This window comes from Meleagris gallopavo, chromosome 1, assembly GCF_000146605.3.
Source record: "Meleagris gallopavo isolate NT-WF06-2002-E0010 breed Aviagen turkey brand Nicholas breeding stock chromosome 1, Turkey_5.1, whole genome shotgun sequence".
In the NCBI taxonomy this organism is placed as follows: Eukaryota; Metazoa; Chordata; class Aves; order Galliformes; family Phasianidae; genus Meleagris; species Meleagris gallopavo.
Genome location: NC_015011.2, coordinates 52,849,394 through 52,860,934, shown reverse-complemented (window position 1 = coordinate 52,860,934; position 11,541 = coordinate 52,849,394). Strand labels below are relative to the sequence as shown.

At 39.0% G+C, this 11,541-nt stretch overlaps 1 long non-coding RNA gene across 5 annotated transcripts; it reads left to right on the top strand.

The window, feature by feature from the left end:
• On the top strand, window positions 1-11,541 carry LOC104911456. Of its 5 annotated transcripts, none has more exons than XR_004160693.1 (4): window positions 1-51; window positions 395-515; window positions 2,965-3,117; window positions 3,599-11,541. It is a non-coding gene; the product is annotated as an uncharacterized LOC104911456 (long non-coding RNA). The 5 variants fall into 5 exon arrangements; XR_004160695.1 differs by having other exon boundaries at window positions 2,965-3,650; window positions 3,967-11,541; XR_004160694.1 differs by having other exon boundaries at window positions 2,965-4,111; window positions 4,301-11,541.

The window sequence follows — 11,541 nt, the reverse complement described above, 5'->3', positions numbered from 1 at the left end:
CACCTGGGCCGGGAGGGGCTGAGAGGGGAAAGCCGGCCCCGCACCTCAGCGGTAAGTGGGGGGAGCGCGGCCGCGGGAGGTGCCCTGGCCGGGGGCACCGAGCTGCCTTTAACGCTATTCGGTATTTTGCTTATTTATTTATTTGTTTTAATTCTCCCCGTGCAATATAAACCGTGTGTGCGTTACTGAGGGAGGTGTCTGAAGCGCTATGGGAAGCACAAGCAGGACAGAAATTCCAGCAGCGGAGCCAGTGTGAACGCAGTTTTGAAGTCATTGATCCCTTCCTAGGATGGGAGAGGAAGGAAAGTAGGCACGTGCTTTGGGTACCAATGTAAGTAATCAGAAGCAGGAATAACAGGGATGCTGTTCAGTGTTTATTGCTTTCTTTTTCCAGAATTCCAGGAAGAATTCTTTTAGAACAGAACGTTGTTCTGTTACGGATACCACAGATGCTAATTTCTCCTGTTCCATCAACTGTTTAAATGCTGTAATCGATCCTGAACTTACATTTTGCAGTAAGTACACTCTATCAAAATACTGTGAACTCAGAAGCAGATTATTCATGGGAAGATAGCGTTTGCCAGACTCGATTAAGGCTTTGGTCCATCAACCGCAGTGCTCTGCCGCCAGCCGTGCCCACTGTCCAATGCTTCAGTCTGGAGTGGTATCAGATAGTAAATCATGAAGTTGAACGTGTCAGTGATATCACATAAGCATTGCTGACTACAAATTGATAGAGGATGACAACTGGGAAAGCATTTAGGAAAAAAAAAATAAAAAGAATTCGTAGTATGGTTTGAGTTGAGAAGGATCTTGAAATGCCATCTGGTACCCCTCCCCTGTGATTAGCAGGGGCATCTACAGCTAGATCAGGCTGCCCAAAGCCCCTCCAGCCTGACTTAGAATGTCCCCAGGGACACAGCATCTGCTCTGGGTAACCTCTTCCAGAACCTCACTATCCTTACTGAAAAAAACTTTAATCTAAATCTCCCCTCTTTTAGTTTGAAACCATTTCCCCTTGCTTTTCAATTCAGAGCTGAATGATTTTCCAGAGAAGATATGGTAACATACACGTGTTGGTCTCCACAGTTTTCTTGAGCAAATCGAAGTCAGAAATGAGCTATACTGCAGTGAGTTATTCTGTCCATTCACTTAAGTGAAGCAAAAGGATCACCTATCATGTAATAACATGTCTTTATCTTTTCTTGACTCGTGAAGGTCTATAACTGCTTTAGTGACAATCATGGTGAAAGAATTGCTGGGGATGTATGGGGGAGGGACCAAGACTGTATGTATGGTTTCATTATTAAAAAAAACACGTTGTCTGCTGCCTATCACTGGGAGTTTGAGCAGATTCATATTTTTTAGTCTCATGCTGTGTCCTAGAGTTTTGTGAATTGTCAGAGTCTGATCCTACTGAACAATTTCTACAGGTTCTTAAAGTCCTTGTCTTCTATTAGAACAAGGAAATCTCAGCACCCACCAAAATTCTTAGGTTTTAAGAGCAGCATGGATTAATAGGATTAGCCAGTGTGTCACCATACGTAACAAATGATGGAACTTCATACTGCAGCAAACTGTCTTACTTGAAATTGCTCAGCACCTGTCAGGTTGCTGTCCCACACCAAGTGGTTGTTTGAACCCATGGTAGCATTAGTCAAATTCTGGCTGAGAGTGATTACTATCAGGTTACAAAAACTAATGGGTGGAAGGAGCAACTACCTATAAAGAGGTTTTTTTTTAAATTGTGTTTATAAGTGAGTAATTCATCATAAAAACACTTCATTTGACTTTGTCCTTGAAGAACTGAAGGAGCAATTGCTTTGGACATCGAGTAAAGAGCTGATGTGGAAGGGTCTTTAGCCCAGGATAGCTAAATAAAACAAACCAAAAAAAAAAAGCTGCAAACATTTACATTTCAAATTTCATTTAGCCAGAAGGAGGCTTTCTCCAGAAGCTACACAGGTTCTGGAACAGGACGTCTCCTTACATTTTTTTAAAAAGTAAAACGTGCAGTAATGTCAAGTAAATGTTTTGTAAGTATGAACATATATAAGGTTCAAAGCTTTAACAGTCATATTAATGAAAAATATACAAACCAGACTTTTTTTTTTTTTTTAATAGGAACATGTCTATTTTAAAAAAAATTGTAGGGATTATCTCTAGTGTGCATTACATTAAATTCTACAGCTATAGAATTATCACACAAGAGTTTGAGCTTGTTCTTTCTTTTTCCCTTAGCAGAACAAGAGATAAAAGCATAAGAGTGCACATATTCAGACAGGTTACAGTACTTTCACAGTAGCAAAACATCACTGAGTACAGTAGGATTGTGTCTGTTCATAAGACCTTGAAAATTTACACATTAGCTGAGTTTCGATGAGAACAAAATTATTTCCAGTATGATCATTTGATGTGAAAAGAAGAACGGGTTTTAAGGTCCGTAAATATTCAAGCTAAGAGCGTACATGGAGTTCATCTCCTGTTGAGACCAATGAAGTCTTTTTTACATTCTTACAGTTGCTTCATTGTTCCAGATGAAGTCAACAAGTATGAGCTCTTTTGAGAAAAAAGACAGTGCTTTGTTCATCAAGCGACATACGAATGCTTTACTGCTTTATTAGTGCATTACTTGCTAGCTTCAATAGTAACTAAAATATTCTTGAAAACTACAAAGGTGTCTCTGCCCAACTTCCTCCACAGGCACTCCTTTGATTAATGGACATTTTAAATACATGGTAAGATTGGTGCTGCTGTGTCACACTCAAGATTTTGGACATGCATGGACAAAAGAAAGGTTATCCATGAGCTGCTTTTGTGTGGAGTTAGTGGAATAGCTACTTTTGCATAGAAGTTAGGATATTGTCACAGGGAAACAGAGGCTGGCTGGATTGTGTTAACTGATGCACTTCAACACAGAAGGTTGGGACTCTTTGTTCATAAATCTTCACTCTTGACTTCTAGATGTGAAACTGCATGACTGTTAATGATATCAGTACAAAGAGCAAGACTAGAAGTTTGAAGCAAGTCCTAGTCTGTGAGATTCTTCTTATCATCTGCCATTACAATGAACACAGGGCTACTGAAGGACTGAGTGCCTGACATCTGTTATAGTAGGTAAGGTGTTTTAGACAGGAAATGACTGAGATATAATCTTCTCTGGAAAAGTAAGTGTCTAGTTCTTGAGTGTAAAATGGAAACTCCATTACATAAACTCTCCCTTATGGACACTAAATTAAATTTTAATTGAGAATTTCCTGTGCATGTAACAAAAAACAAAACAAAAAAACAAACAAAAACCACAACAAAACAAACAAAAAAACCAGCACACAAAAAAAATCCAAAGCAACCCAGCCTGAACAAAAGCCAGAGCCCTTGTGGCTATAGCAACTGGGGGAAAAAAAAATGACCCTCTTAAAATTCATGCCTTTAAGTGAATGGAAAACATCATGAAAACCTAAAACATTTAGAATTCAAAGGAAAATAAATTATTAAACAGAAATGTTTGTCTTTTATGCCAAAGTCAATTTCTGACAATAAACTGAATATTCTGTGATAAATCATGTTGAATTTCATACACATTTCTCTTGGAATTCAGTTGTGCTTCTGACCCAAAAAAGAAAAGGTGAACATCTCTATTGGCGTCTTAGGTAAGTGTACAATGCTACAATCTAAGAAAAGATGAAGGAGAGGGGTATTTTTCTCTACTTGCTTACTTTGTACCGCAGAAAAGTCTTTATAGATTTTCTGCTTTATTGTTGCTGCGAGTTACTAATTTCCCTTTGTTATGACTTAGTTAAGTGGAGAATAGTTGTTTTTTTGTTAGTTTGTTTTTAATCTGTTTTGTTTTTAAAGGAAGGAATAGTGCTTTTAAAACCATAACAAATAGTGGTAAGAAGTAGAAGAGTAAGTATGTACAACTTTAATTTTATGAAGTTAATCTAATTTGGCATTGTTTTTTTTAAGTTGAGATCTACCAAGGTGGTCAAGTCAGTTCTACATTGCTACTTATTGATGACTGTTTTGCTAATCAGTCACGTACAACTCAGAAAAGATTTTGTTTTTTACTCCATAAAATTTACACCAGTGTTTCCAGAGGTCTCACTAATGCGTAAGTATATCCTATTACTCATTTTATAAGTGCTGTGTTCGAAGTGATGTGCTTTTGGTTTGTGTTTTTTTTTGTTTTGTTTTGTTTTGTTTCTGATGTGGTCTTCACTATATGCTACTTGCAGTGAAGTTCTGGATAATGTACAATAGCATAATTTGTCTGTGTTAACATGTATCCTTCCATTTACAGAAACTTCTAGTTAAAAAAAAGTGACACTGGACAAACTTTAAGTATCTTTAAATTTGCTTAGCTAGGAAGATGAAATTGACCCTAATACTCTTACAGCCTAAATCAAGGTATGTTGAAGTAAGTAAAGCAACTGCAGTGATTCCTATGGTATTCAATGTAGACTATCTTTTGTGTCCCAATCTGTGTTATGGAAAAATGTGTATACACGTATATTATACATACACTTTTGTGAAGCTTCTTTTTTGTGATTATTTCTATTTGCTTCACCTCAGTCCCAAACAAATAATGGATATATTGTTTATCTCTTGTTATACAGTCTGTTTTCTTTTGTTACGTTTCCATTTATTCCCCTGCTCTATGAATGCTAAATGAGATTATGACAAGCCTCAACTAAGTTGTAAACTTATATAATTAATATCTGCTATCCTTTCTAGAAGAATTAAAGTGCACAATGTATTGTTCCTTTACTCTTTGCCTTATGCATTTAGATTTTAATTGATCTAAGGAAACTTACTTCTGAGGTAAAAATGAGGATCAAAACAAGACCTTTTGTTTCCATTAGAAGCACTTAATGGTCTTGTTTTCAGAAGGTCTAATTGTTTTCAGAATAGCTTCATTAACTTCTGAAAGTGTTACCAAGACAGGCATCCCCAGAGCCAGGATGCTAATTAGAAGGAAAACTGGCCTTAGAGTAGTTGAAGAATGGTGTCTTCTTTAAAAGAGCAAGAAGGCTCATTCAATCATTGACAGAATGTTTCTGCCAAGAAGTAGGAATAACTGCCAGTTATACAAACTCAGAGAATACCTGTGACAAATGGCTTATTCCCACAGTCAAATTACTTCTTCAGACAACCAACAACAGGAAGCTCTCTGATGATTAAGTAAATCGTGCTGAGATGTCCGTCAACTTCAGTGCAGTCCAAGTAGTGTCGTTTATGGCCAACTTTATCTGTCAGCTCCAATATTTCTAATTCAGTAGGTTAGGCATGTTTGGAGGGTGCTTTGATTGCTTTCTTAGGTGCCAGAATAGCAGTAACAACACATTTGGTCTTCATCACATTCACACTGACTTTATATTGAAGCTCTTTTATGTCCAGCCAAAAAAAAAGCACCAATAAACTTATGAAGAACTGAAGAATAAGCAGATATAAAATGCAAACATGATGATTGATAACAGCATGCATCCTAAATCTATGTAAAAATTCCTGAATTAAAAATAAGTGGTGTATGGAAAGAAATTTCTCCAAATTTATGTAAAAATTACTGTCAAATGATTCAAATAGAAATACCTTTTAACAAAAATAAGCAACTACAATTATTATCAGTCAGATCCTGGAAGTTCTATGTTAGTATGTATCTCAGATGTGTGCTGTTAATAAACTAAAACATTCTTTGGCCAGGACTGAGGCGTGACAGTGAGCTGCACTGAGCTCTCCGTGGCCAAGACTGTCAATTCTAAAGGAAGTTTCTGTGTTCTTGCTGTCATTTGGTAAGTTGTGAACTATGATCTGGGCTTGCTGCACTGGCAAGAGAATAGGGAAAATCACCTCATCTCAATAGTAAAACTGTCAGTAGTAAAAGGGTAATTCTCAGTCTCTCCAGTAGTTACAGGGAAGCTGATACTAAGGTCAAACTGCAAAACAAAAGACCAATACTAGTGCCAATGAACATGTCAACATTAAGCACCGTTTTTTCAGAGAAGTACTTTAACACTTCAATATTCTGTGATTCAGATGGTATCTGGACACAGTAGAGGTTTTTTCATTGATTCTTAGATGAAACTAAAGCTGTTAGACATTTTAGAGGCCACCCTGGCAAGGCTGGACCCAGAAAAAGGATAGTCCTTCAAAGTCTGAAGGTGACATTGAAGGAACTCAGCAACAGATACAAAAAATCCCAACCTATTCAATAGGCATTATACACCCTCTGTGTGTACTTGCTCCTAAGCTTGGCAACCGCACAAGTGTTGGCATTGCTGCTTACTCTAAGATTGCAGTCTGTATCAGATTGGGTGCTGAGGAAAAGAATAAGCTTTTACCATCATGATGGCATCAGAATTCACAACTCCTGCAGTACCTGAAAAATAAAGACCAGATAATGCAAAGTTTCCAGTGAAATCAACATGCATTTAAATCAGTTAAATTAATTTAATCTACAGAGAGGAAAAATAATTATAAATATCACTTTTCCAACACACAAAATCACAGCACTGCAAATGGAAATGTTACTGGCATGGTGCCCTTTCCCTGTGTTGACGGTATTTCCAAGTATGCTGCCTTATTGCTTCTGTGCTAGATTGATATTACAACTACGATGTGTGGGAATGACTGGAAATCTTTCCAGTGCTAGGCTTGATGCCCATGGCATTTTGAAACTTTCTACCCACCTTCTTCCACTCAGCATAACCAAAGGCAAAATAGGTGCAGCCAAAACAAGTGTTCATTAGTAGGAGGTTCTGTACTTTCCTACCTTCTCCCAAATCAAGGTGAAAAACGTGTAGGCTTTATGACGAACGAACTGTTAGCTCTACTATGGCAATCAGTAAGTTGTATTATAGGAGAATGACACATTTTTATCAGCTAGCACACTGAAAGGAAGGACTGGTTGCAAGTGATATTTGTGCAGGGCAATCTCTTGAGAGGTAGGTGGCTGAGAGGCAAGGTTGTCAGCAGCTGGACCCTCAAAAGTAGTTTTATATTAAGAAAACATCTGAGAATCCTGTGAGGAATCAGTGTCACCAGTGTGTGGGCATAAATAGATGGATTTTACTTACATAAGCCCTTAAAAATCCCTGTGTGATTAATCGAAGCTTGATAAAGGGGACAGCTGCATTTGAAAAGAATCTATACCCATTAGGTGAACTCATACCTCTTGTTCTTCCTAAGCTAAGAAAGCTCATTCTCTCTTGAATTGTTACCAGGTTTTTACAAAACAGTTTTTCTGAACTGGTTACCCCTCTGTATTTGAGCCTAGTTGGGAATGGTTACTGGAACTAACAATGGACAATTTATTTCTTCCATGGAGAACAAAAGACCCTTTTTGGGAAACACCGATTTTCAATTTCCTTTACTGCACCAAGCCTAGTAAGGGTATATTTTCTATGCTAAAATGTTAACATGTTGGGCTGATTAACGTCCCTTGAACAACATGATTACGCAACAAGATCAGTAGCCCCACAGTCCCATACTTTCCAGGTAGTTCTGAGGTAACATATAGGTATGTTCTGCCTTTCCTTTTGATAACCTTCCCTTTTGTAAATAAAAGTTTTAAACTCAGAAGAGAATATTTTCTGCCACTAGTACATCTGTATCAACTTCATCCCCCTCAGCAAACTGCTAACTCTACAACTGTACACAGACTTCTGTTAAGTGCATGCTGTTTTATCAGGGACAGAAAGATGGACTTCTTTTATAAAACAAGTTGAAGTGGAAAGAGTAGATTCAGTAGGACAAGTAGTTAATATAAATTACTAAGAAATACAATGCCAAAAATATCCTGTCTCCATCAGTTTAAATTCGCACCTACTCCTATCTGAGCAGGAGAGAGAAAACAGAAATCTCCTTCAGCTTTCAAAACTTCATCCGTCTCCTGAGAATCAAATTTTCAGCTGGCAGATGTCAGCAGGCAGCACCAGAACTGTACTGTATTCCTGAAGGATCCACTCGTCAACACCAGACTGCCACAGCTTGAGTGTCAGAGTCACAGATAACTCCCAGCATTACTTGAGGGCAGTTAAATTCCCTGGGAACCTTGTCTGATGTTGTCAGCCTGACTGGGTAGTAAAGCAGACCACCACTTCTGCAGGTGGGTAGAGGGTGCACTTAATGCTTTAGTCTCTTCCTGTTGCTATGCCTGTTACCAGCTATTCCTAAAAACCAATTGCTTTCCTGAGACAGACATTGGGTCCCAATGAACAGCATCAGCAGTGCATTGTCTGGGGGGGAGGACAGCATTAAGCAAATCAAACACAAATGATGGTACTGAGTGGACTTGGAGTGGACAGTGAACAAAGGGAAAGGAACCCAAGACAGTTGTATCACGTTAACAGTTAACAGTTAATACTGTTTAGGTGAAACCATCACAGTAGTACACCAGACAGGAATGTAAATGATGGAAGTGTGGATGTAAATGTTTTTTAGGCTGTTTAAGGGTGTTCCTGTGGAAAGTTGCATAGCTTCTAATTAGAATGCTTGTTGAAAACCCTGCATCAGAAAAATGGAAAACAGAATCTGAACATGCTGCGTATCATGAATCTGACTGAACAGGACTTGGAGAGGAAATTACAAGTGTGTTTTAGCAGTCACTGAAAATTATCTCATGGGTTCTTTATGTATACGTGTTTTTGTCATATCAAGCTGCAGGAGCTTAGGAGTTTTGTAGAGCTTCTTGAAAGTGCTGTGGTTCACTAGATGTCTGAGACTCTTCAGCAACACTAAAGATTCCATCCTTAGCCACAGTGAGTTACCATAGACCATACCATAGACGAGCAGCATACGGGTGCTGAGACCACAAATCTGACAAAGATGTGCAGACGTGCTCAACACTGCGTGCTGCAAGTTGGCCCAGAGAAAACTAGAAGGCTTTTATAGGAAATATGAAGACTTTTGCAAGAGACCAGCCCCAGGTGTGGACAGTGTAGCATTATAGACGCAGTCTAGAACAGCAGAATGACTGTGGTCCAACAGACTACTTTGTGCCTGATCTGTAGTTAAGCAGATTGGCTCCTGCTACTGCTGTTGTCACCAGAGTACAGACAGGATGTCTGGTGTGATGTCTGTCCACTGCTGGTATTGAGGGTCCTCTCCAGCAGTGTTGTATCTGGCAACATGCTACCCACCCTCATAGAAGTACTGGAGTTGACCACTACTTCACTGAATTGTCTCCAGCCCGTCTCCTTCTCATTCCTTTCCCTTGGCAACAGCATCCCCAAATCCCTCAGCTTTGAAGCAGAAACACTGCATTTAGCATGTGTTGAGATTGTTGAGCTGGCTGTTCTTTGTAGCATAGGTCTTACATATGTACCGGAAATTCACACTGATTAAATACAACTGTCATATTCAGTTCCTTAGTAAGTTTTGTCAAGCAAACAAAGGTAGCTTTTGAAGAGAATTGGTATGGTGGAAGGCAACCAAATGTAGTAGCAAACTATGGGTAGAAATCAGATGTGCACGCACCATTTATCATAATTAGAGATTATTTGATGGTATCACTACACTTCTACACTTAGATGCCTTTAAAAAAAAAAATCTAAGAAAAATTGTTCTAAGTTCTTTTACCCACAAATAGAACCTAAAGGTGTTACTCTTAGGTAGCTACGAACAAGAGAGAAGTGATGTCGTACAGTGCTATTCATATACCACACAACTAAACTCACCAGCTTTCTAAGAGCAACAATCAAAACAACATTCTCTCTCCCACCCACATCAGACAGATCCATAAATTCTATAAACCTCACATTTACACAAAATACGGGTCTCATTGTGTTCAAAATCGTTAGGCTTGGTGAATGAGTGATGCAGAACCTCCTTACAGAATTGCAGTATTACACCGAAAGTGTAGTTGTGGTACATCTCATCAGGCTCTGAATCTCTCCATTGATTTTTGGCAGGAATCTGCTCTATTCCCTTATACTTACTAGATCCTTTCTTTGAAACGAGAACTAAACAGTCGGAATTGATTATCACATTATTGTTTCAAAGGAAACCAAAAGATGCTGTAGTTAAGAAGAAGTAATTAGGCAAAATTTACTACTTTTTGAAAACATTGCTCTGAGGAATAAGTAGTAATTCATGTGAAATACATAGTAGTGTTCTGCTCAGAGGGGGAGAAAAGAAAAGCAACCTGAGTTCTGCACTTCTATAGCTATAAGAGACTCTTCTAAATTTGTGATCTTTTTGCATGTTTCTGGATTCCCTTGTTTTGTTAAAGCAGAAATTCACAGATGCAAGTGGAAATATCTGGACAGTAGGAGGGAGTAAAAGGTAACCAGCATGAAAAACAGCTGTGGAACACAGGCAAGACACTGGTTTCACTGTTTTTGATTTTTTTTGCTTCCCTCCTTCCTCCCCCCTCCCATGATTTGTGTTGGTGAGGTTTGCATTCTGAAAGCTTTAGCTCCCTGTTAATGCAGATTCTCATCTAGGATTATATACATTTAAATCCTCATACAGTTGTAAGCAATGAACATTAGCAACCTTTATTTACACTGCTGTTCTATAAAAAGCAGAGGAAATGCCGAAAAGAGGATATTTTCCTTTGGCAAAAGGACACAACCTGATTAGAATATTATATAATATTAATACTCATTTGGCATCTTTTCTGAGGCAGATCTAGAAATTCAACACCTAAGATGGTGGTGGCAACTGAAGGCTGGAAAAAGTGAAATTGTCTGTCTGAGAACTTTTTAATGAGTTGTTCAGAACTGACTGGTAGAGGTAGATGAGAAGGAGCACATGGGAGAAAAAGAAGAGTGGCTGCCAACACTGCAAGAGTCTCTATTCCTTCCCTTACAGTTATGACAGAAAGGGAATGTTGCAGCCATAAGCAGGGATAGGCTGGAGCAGGACCAGGAATACTGACACATACTCCCACCTCTGCTGGAGGCCAGGTACCTGAGCTTCATGCAAGCACTCAGAAAAGGAATTAGGCACTACTGAAGAAGCAGCCAGCTTGAAACAATTCTGTAATGGAACTTAAGCCATGAACCAAGGCCAGCCTCCATGTCGGCAGGGCGGTGAATCCACTGACCCAAGTGCAGCCTCCCGTAACTTGGCAACATGAGTGAAAACAGATTCAGTGGCAATCCTAAATAAGGCATGGTGAAGGACCAGCTCCACAGTCCAGCCAGTCTAGTCAGGAGCAGAGAGTGCTGCAGCTTGGGGCTGCATTACAAACCTGTTTGAGCCAAAGACTGAAACAAGCACAGATAACAACATTCACATAATTCAGAGCAAAAAGTAGGTTCTCAGACCTGAGATTGAATAGCTCTGGAGCATGGGAGAGAGTGGACGGGGTCCCAGATAAGGCAGGTTTGGGCAATTAAGACCTGTTAATGTGCCCTGGACTCTAAGGAGAAAAAAGAAAATGGCTCATAGCTTCTGTTGTGTTGTATGTCTTTCCGCTTGCTGAGAAGCAGTAATATGAAGTACGTGTTTATGGTTCATCAGAACAATAACTGCTGCCTCAGCAGCAGTTGTTTCAAAGAGAATACAAGTCTGTAGATTAAAAAAAGAGGGAAAAAA